At 37.7% G+C, this 8,876-nt stretch overlaps 2 pseudogenes across 1 annotated transcript; one reads left to right on the top strand and one right to left on the bottom strand.

Annotated features, from left to right (window-relative positions):
* Nucleotides 1-468: 468 nt before the first annotated feature.
* Nucleotides 469-2,260, top strand: LOC143595371 (F-box/kelch-repeat protein At5g42360 pseudogene; annotated as a pseudogene).
* A 115-nt stretch (nucleotides 2,261-2,375) lies between these two features.
* LOC143595377 (U-box domain-containing protein 44-like) lies at nucleotides 2,376-8,093 on the bottom strand (annotated as a pseudogene). The gene is made up of 5 exons (XR_013146513.1): nucleotides 8,020-8,093; nucleotides 7,842-7,897; nucleotides 6,383-6,986; nucleotides 5,273-5,579; nucleotides 2,376-4,266 (listed from the first exon to the last, which is right to left on the bottom strand). The product of XR_013146513.1 is annotated as a U-box domain-containing protein 44-like (transcript).
* Nucleotides 8,094-8,876: the final 783 nt, after the last annotated feature.

Raw genomic sequence — 8,876 nt, 5'->3', positions numbered from 1 at the left:
GATTGAATCCCCAGTTTGATTAAAGCTTAATTATTAATCCTAAAACTGCAGAAAGTTAGAAGGAAAACTTTAAATTTGAGGACTAGAAATATGTAAAAATCAACGAAAACCAATAAACTGGGTCGTGTTCGTGGGTTGGCGGATCGAACTCAACACGAGATTTTGCAGGTTCACACGAACATGACCCGTTTAACCCGAAATTTCGTTTTATTTTTCTGACGTGATGGGATGACACGGAAAATGACCCGTTTAAGTCGAAATATTTTTTTATTGCTAAATTTACAATTAAAAAAAACAATGGTTTATAAAATTTAAGTTATCTGAATCTCATCATATGCATTCAGAAAAAAAATTAGCAAAAAATTAAAGGGTTAAACAGGTCAACTTACAGAGCTAACAAGCCAACCGGAAAACAGCCTGTTTGGCTAAACATGTTCGGGTTCGACTCAAAGCTGACCTAAACCCGTTTAGACTAAACACAGCCCTGTGAATTTCATGTTAGATTCACGTTATGTTTTTGTATCATATGACAGGTTTTATATTAAAAACACAAGATGATAACCGAAAATTCAAAGGGTGTGAAACATCACTTCACCAAGAAATCACGGTTTTAAGCGTATCGAAACGTTTAGTCAGAAGCCTAAGCCAAAAGTTAAAAAGAAAAGAAGACGACCCAAACGGGAATTCGCTGAGGTGTCCATCTTTATATACGCGTGGTGGCAGTTGCAAAGTTGGCGCAACCACCAGTGATGAGTTTAATGAAATTGGTAGTCGAAGGCGTTCTTCAAGTTCCGTTGAAGCTGGGAAAGGGTATAAGCCCGTAAGCAGGCCTGGGTTTATAGAAAGATTCCTGAAGAGAAGCATCCGGAAGGTTCCGGAAGCCGAAACCGTGCACGTGTTTCTTCCGGATGATATTGTGGAAATGTGTTTGGTTCGGCTCCCGTTGACTAGTCTTATGAAGGCCCGTTTAGTATGCAAAAAATGGCGGGCTTTAACCACCACGCCTCGGTTTTTGCAAATGAGGCGTTACGGGCTTTATCAGAGCCCGTGGTTGTTTCTTTTCGGCGCAGTTAAATCTGGTTTTTGCTCACAGGAATTACACGCGTTTGATGTTTTATCGAACAAATGGCACACGATCAGTTCAGATGTTATTAAAGGCCGATTCATGTTTTCGGTTGTTAGTGCTCAAGAAAATGTGTACATTGTTGGAGGTTGTTCTAGTTTGACCAATTTCGGTAAAGTTGACCGAAGTTCGGTTAAGACCCACAAAGGTGTTTTGGTGTTTAGCCCGTTAACGAACTCGTGGCATAAGGCTGCGTCCATGAAACACGCAAGGTCAAAACCGGTTCTTGGTGTATGTGAAGTCAACTCTGATAGTTTGGCCATCAAAAGTCAACATATCCGACAGGACCGACGTTTGACCAGAACACGAACCAATGGAGTGTCCGATGTTTACGAGGACCCACATCGGCTTTCGGTTAGGCGTCAACTAAGATACTCGTTTGATGAGCCTGAGGTATCGTTTAAACCGATAAACGAGAACCCGAGTGGAAAAGATTCTAAAAGGTTCTTAATAATTGCTCTAGGTGGTGTCGGATCATGGGATGAACCGTTAGATTCATGCGAAGTTTATGATTCTTTAACCAATAAATGGACCGAAATCCAGAGGTTACCGGTTGATTTTGGGGTCGTATGTTCGGGAACATTTTGTAACAGGTTGTTTTACGCGTACTCGGAAACCGATAATATAGCAGTGTATGATATAGACCGCGGTTATTGGTTTAGAATCCAAACAACCACATTACCACCTCGCGTGCACGAGTACCACCCGAATATTATTTCGTGTGAGAACCGGTTGTTTATGGTATCAGTTTCTTGGTGCGAAGGTGATGGGCAAATCGGGAGGAGAAACAAAGCGGTGAGGAAGTTATGGGAGCTTGATCTCGTGTATCTCAAGTGGGTAGAAGTATGTACACATCCTGATGCACCTATGGACTGGAACACAACATTTGTTGGTGACAAAAACATGATTTTTGGTGTTGAAATGTTCAAGATTTTTGGGCAGGTGTTGGATTTTTTGACCATGTTTGATGTTTCTGGTGTGTCAAAGAACTGGGTTCATGTTTCAAGAAACCAAGTGGCTCATGAGTTGGATGCGAGTTCGTGTGCGACTAAATCGCTGGCGGTTTGTGCGCTTGTGAATCAAGAGTATGTAATGTTGTTTTTTCAATTTGGCCATCTAATTTGTTATTGTTCATAGAATGGAGTATAATAACTAGTAAGACATAATGAACATTGTATTTGTTGTTTAATTTGATACATGTTAAGAAAAAAAATATTATTTTGAACAGTTATTCAATCTTTTTAAATACCCATTTTGTCCTTTCTCACATTTAAAGCTTGATTTAATCAAAATAATAATTAGACAACAATCTTTATAGTGTTCAATCAAGAATTGGTCCTTAAAGAATTGAACAAATCCACAGATACAAAGAACCTACACAATTTGACTCCATCTAGTTGATACAACACCCCCTAACTCTACATAAAATGCATCCACATATATACCCTCATTCCATTATCCTGTTTGAACCTGTCTCAATAACACAAAACTGTTGAGGTCTTACCTTTTGGGCCCGAGCCGGCCCGGCCCGGCCCGGCCCATTTGAACATACATTGTTTACATCCTACCCCATGTTAGAAAAGATACCTGAAAAGTTAGGTATCCTATCAATATGTTTCAAGGCCCGTTCGGCGATTTGTCGGGTATGATAATCGCCATGTTTAAATGCATCAACGAGTGCGGTGCTAACGGTCGGGTCATCCGAGATTTCAGAAGCAATATCTTTGGTCCGTAAAAAGCCTTTCCACCATCCAAACCGCACGTGTTTTTTAAACTCTCGGTTTGTTTTTCAAGTAAAACTTCAAAAATCGGTTTTACACCCTCGGTTTCACATAAAACACTCACCGCCCCTTCAATATTCACATCATCATCCAACAAAGTCGATAGAGCCATTAACGACGCTTCAACTACTTCATCATTTGTATGGTCTAACAAAGCTACTAAACGGGCCAACGCGTGTCCTTCTATTAAACAAAAAGTATCACGTTGCGTACACGTCCCACGGTGGACCCGACACAAACCAGTCATCATGGGTTGGTTACTCAAACAAGAAAAAATGGAACCACAAAACCCGGGGCGAGGGTTGTTCGGGTAATTTTGTCAAGGTGTCGACTCTTTTGAAAGGTTTTTTAACGCAAGAGCGGAAGTCATTTGCACGTTGTCGAGCCCGTTTTGCTTGAAGGAGTTCGGAGAATAAGCCCGTTAGGTCATAATCACGGGCAAAAGAAATAGCTGTTGGGTCCGACAAAACGAACGTAACTCTCGATAGCACCCGCACGAGTCCTTCTAAATACGGTGTTACAAAGCGACTACTTCTCATTTCACCTTGCCTAATAACTTTAATTCTCGAGACCACTATTATGAAATCACCATCGTTTAACATCTGTGTCGTGAGTGCGGCGTTGGTTTCAGGGAGGCCCGCCACAATCGATATCGCGGCTGCTTGTTCTTCGGTGCTCGTAATGTTTTCGCCAATTACTCTAAACAAAAATACTAAGATGGCCCGCAGGCCCACATAAGCAATCGGCTAACTCTACACCCATGTGGACCGAGAGGTTTTGTAAAAGTTTTATTGACACCATACGTAAATCATTTTGCGGGGGCCTCGATGAACTGGATCAAACTTATGGCTGCACCTAAGCTTTTGATGGCAGCAGCCACCGCGGGTAGCGGTGGTTGGAGCGTTCGTTAACCCAACAAGAACTTGTAGAAGTTTGCATTCTATAGACGGGCCCGTGTTGCTGATTAACTGAAGTAGGTTGTGGATTATGGGTTCGGACACTAAGGTTTGGTGGCTCGGGTTGACTGGGATGGAGCCAAAGTCCAAAGTCAGAGCTGGCTATGTTGGCGAGGATTGTGGCGGATACTTCTTTTAGGCGCATTGGGAGTTGGGTGGGGCCCGCGAGGAGGTCTTTGACCAGTGTGTGAAAGTATGCCCTCGTTGACCAACACTTTTGCACTTGCTTCACATGAAGAAACTTGATTTAAGGCTTTTAAAGCTGCTTCTCTAGATTGCATGTTGTTACTTTTCATTAGGTTGATTAATGATGAACCGACTGTTGTTGCTACGTGGGCTTTAACATCGTTGCTAAGAGCCAGGTCACCGAGGTATGAAGCCATTGACACTTTGATTTCAGGTGAACCTGAAAGATATTCATTGCCAAATCCGCATGTTAAAAGCTGTTGCATAATTTCATTAAGACTTTAATTTTGTGAATAAAATGATTTGAGAGGTTTTATGTTTCGACCCATTTGACCCCTTCCCTTCCGCATGTTAAAAGCTGTTGCATAATTTCATTAAGCTGTTGCATAATTTCATTAAGAGAGAAAAACACAACTCCAATAAAAAAATTGGTGAAAAATGCCACTCTCCAAAACCGAACTGAAGTAGACAACAACCCCTACTGAACTTCTTTAAATCTTTGTTATTGGATTAATGACCCAATTTCATTACTTTGGGCCAAAAGTTTCATGCCCAATTTCATATATATGTGGTTGACAATTTTTTAGCACAAAAGTTTTAGGCACAAATTCATTATTTTGGGTCATTTTTTTTCGGGCCCAAACAGTTCAAGCCCAAATGTAAAACCCCAAACCGACACATAACTGAACCCACACAAAAATCCAAAAGACCGAAACTTCACTTTTGGTTTGGTTTTGAGCCCAAACAGTTCAATCCCAGAATGTAAAACCAAAAATGGACCCATAACCGAACACACATAAAAACCAAAAACAAGCAGTTTTCTAAAACCAAAACTTTGCTTTTGATTTGGTTTTAGCCCAAAAGAGATCCAAACCAACCCATGCACACCCCTAGTCTATTTAAAGGTGGAGAGGCTGACATTTTCAGCCATAGTACTTATACTTTAGTTGCAAAGAAAATGCAAAAGTTAACATTATATTTTGCAAGTATGAGCTACTCAAAAAGTTAGTTACAAGTGTCAACTACAATGGTTCTCTAACTGTTTCCACCTAAGCCCATTTCCAGTTTATGATTCATATTTTCAAAATCAACATTTACTGCTCATACTTTCTTAGAATTTGCCATTAAAATACAATAGGGCTTAAATGGTTCAAACACCCTCCACTTATCGTTATGGAAGGGTAATATAAACATTTAACGACTACAGATATTATAGATAGAAGTACCTTCAAGAAGAAGTGTCAAAAGAGGCTGCAATCTACCATTTTCAGCCAATTGCCTGACATTATTCTCATTTTTCTCCAAATTCTCAAGAGTTTTTTCAGCTTTTTCAACAATTGAAGGATTTTCTGATTTGCTGCTTGTCATACCAACCAAAATAAGAATTGCTCCATTAACTGAACCGATTTTGTCACACAAAGATTCGGCTTTTGAGAGCTCAAAAAGCAATGAGACGGCTTCTTCCCTTTCTGACTGCTCGTGATTCAAAAACTTAACAATCGTGCGCACTTTATCACCTTCTGCCATTAATTCCTGCAAAACAAGTAAAATGTTTTTTGTTACAATTAGAGGGACAATTTATAATGGGTCGTGACTTGTCTCAAACTGGCCAAATGGAAAAGTTAAGCTAAAAGAGAAACATGTAGGCCTGTAAACAAACCGAACTTTCAGTGAACTATCATGAACCGCTCAATGGGAAGTTCATTTATGCTTGTTTATTTATGTTTCTATGTTTGTTCATTTACGTTCGTTTATGTCCGTTCATTTGTGCTCTTCTAGAATACAAAAAGAACAAACATAAACGAACACAAACAGGAACACATATATTTTCCTTACGAACAAACATGAATCAAACAATGCGTTTGTGTAAATATTTGTGTTTGTTCGGTTAAAGTTGAACGAACGAACATGAACAAGCATCATTCGTGTTCGTTTGGTTTGTTTACAGGCCTAGGAACAGGTCAAGCAGATAGAAAGTTACCCAAAGTATACATTTTAATGCTTACAAGTGTGCAACCTCCTAAATGTTATATTGCAAACTTCAGAGTTCAGATTATTATTGTACTAATAATACTTTTATAATCATTATTAAGTCACTAGATATTCATATATTTGGATTATTATTATTGATGTAATATTGTCTTTGTCGTCAGAGATAACACATTAAATCTACATAAAAAGATTAAAAAACGGACAGAAATGTGTTTGCAAAGTAATTTGACCCAACCCATTTCAGAAATGTGTTTGCAAAGTAATTTGACCCAACCCATTTCAATGCATATAAAAATAATCGTTACAACCCAAACCGTTTCAACGAATATGAACTTTTTAGTTACCTTATTATCATTGTCATCCTCTACCACAATCCTAAGAGTTTTCAAAGCTGTAACCCTAACTTTATGGACCGTGCTCTTCAGCATCTCAGCTATCGAGGGTATGAGGTCAGCATTATGGATGAAATGTTTGTTTGAAACATTTTTTGCAGCAAATTGTTGAATAAACCTTAAAGTCTGCAAAATATCACTTTCAGAGCTGCCAGAAGTTAAAGACTTGCGGGCCATATCAAGCTGAACAGCTTCGTTTCTAGCATTCCATTCTTCAATTGTCTTTCTCAAAGCAATACTCGGATTCATATCCAGTGTGTTTAACTCTCTTAATGTCATGGGGCAAACAAGCTTTCTTCCAGTTTCTTTGCATTCGTTGAACCATCTTTCAATCGCTTCGCGTTCATATGTTTGACCGCTTTCTATTGTAACTGGGTCTTTCATAACTTGTTTCGAAAGAGGGCATATGAATGCATCATATATAGGCTCTGTATGTTGTCTTTCGTATTGAAAACTATCATCAGATTGGCTGCCAATGTCACGATTCCCAGCCCAACTTCCCGACATTAGATCCAAATTCAACCAAAATTATGAACTCTTTTTCACACTACTGCCACTGCATCAAAATTAGCGTTGCTTAAATGGATATTTCAAAAGCACTTTAAACTTCATATATGAGTTATATATACCAAACCAGTTAAAATGGCATAAAGATCATACATCTGGTATTTGAATCAATCAATAGTTAAGTATTCATACAATTAACATTGTTTTCTTTATCAACTACATTAATTCAAATGCACTTGAAAAGAAAATAAAGTTATGTTATTCCTTCAGGAAGAACATGAAGTATTACAATTAAAACTACAACATAAGTCTGCATATGGGAGCATGGTTGTAAATATCCCGACTAGGCGCCGATAAATCGTTGATTAATCCTGACTAAACGCTGATTAATCCCAGTTAATCCCGATTAATCGTTAGTCCCCGCCCGACTAGCGATTACTACAGCACCGGGAAAAGAGTGTGCATTAGACAAATAATAATCAATTAACAAGAAACTAAACTTGGGTTGTGTAAGACACTGAGAACTAAATATCTGAACACTGTACAATGAAGGAAACCTGTTACGGACCGACAGCCATAAACTAATTAAAGGCAATGGTTATTCACACACCCTTTTTAGATATTTATACATCCTTTTAACACACATTTTATCTTCTATGTATATCCTATAAAGGGTGTATGAATACCACATCCCCTAATTAAACCATAATAATAATAATAACTCTAGTTAACAGATTGTCAGTAATGAATTAGTGTTTAGAAAACAGTTGGTGTTGAGCATCTTACTATCTAATCTATCAAACAGAATGAAAGAGGAAAGCAAGTTGTTTTGAAAACCTATAACAGATAGAAACATATACACATTCACGAATCGTGTAACGAAAACAGGTGTGTATTCAAATACCTTCAAATTGAAATTGACAAAAGGTAGTCAGTCACAGCAATCTATCCATGGATCACCTACTACACCAATGATAAATCAAACTAAATTCAATTGATAAATAAATTGGCAGTGTGATTAACAGATGAATTAGCTTACTTCAAATTCTGCAATGAAAATGGATGCAAATGTGGAAACTAACTAGCTAGGGTTTGTAATTATGCATCCGTCAATTACACAGAGTGTAAAATCAATCAAGCGTCTGAAAGATAGAAATTGATCGATCGCAAAGTACAGCTATTATATTACTACGTAGAGTAATCTGTATATCTATATGTGTGTGTATGTGTGAGAGAGAGTGTGTGTTTGTTTGTTGACTAGAAAGAAAGTCTGTCCATGGAATCATTCATGGAATTTACTTGACAATTATCTAGAGATGTGAGCTAATTATAAATGCTCAAATTGTCAAATTATTAACCTCACTTTACTATTATTATTAACATCAACTTGTAAAAGCTTTAAAAAAGCCCGAGCTGGACACACGGGCATTCTCGAAACCTGAAATATATAGGACATGTATTAGGGGTCGAATATGAGATTAGATGATATTACTCAAAATTATATGATTATATACCTGAAAATTTTGTTAATTTCCCTTAACCCTTATCTATTAAAAATTTATGTATATGTAGAACATAATATTCAAAGGGACCGGTAAAAGTAAAACTCTAGTTAATAAAAGAAACTCCTGAATTGTAAAGTAATATGCATAAACCAACTATTGGATCATTTCTCTTAGATGAACTTTCACTAAGTCATTAATTGTCATTAATTCTTGATGTGTTCCTTTATAAAGGCATCATGCTTTCAACATAACACTTAATTTAATTGAACTTCGCGTTTTTTAAACACCAAAACAAAATATCAATAGTGAATTGTAACAATTTCAAACATCTAGTCCTCTTGTTGTATATAGGTACACTCATCACATTCCAAGGCACCCTTCCAAATTGATCCAAGAAGGTGTCATCCTATTTTGAGGATAGAAGATAATCTTGT

This window comes from Bidens hawaiensis, unplaced genomic scaffold, assembly GCF_021521415.1.
Source record: "Bidens hawaiensis isolate Kalapana, Puna unplaced genomic scaffold, B.hawaiensis_p1.1 tig00044942_1, whole genome shotgun sequence".
NCBI classification, from domain to species: domain Eukaryota; kingdom Viridiplantae; phylum Streptophyta; class Magnoliopsida; order Asterales; family Asteraceae; genus Bidens; species Bidens hawaiensis.
Note: the sequence above shows the minus strand (reverse complement) of the source record. Positions and strands in the feature narration are given on the sequence as shown.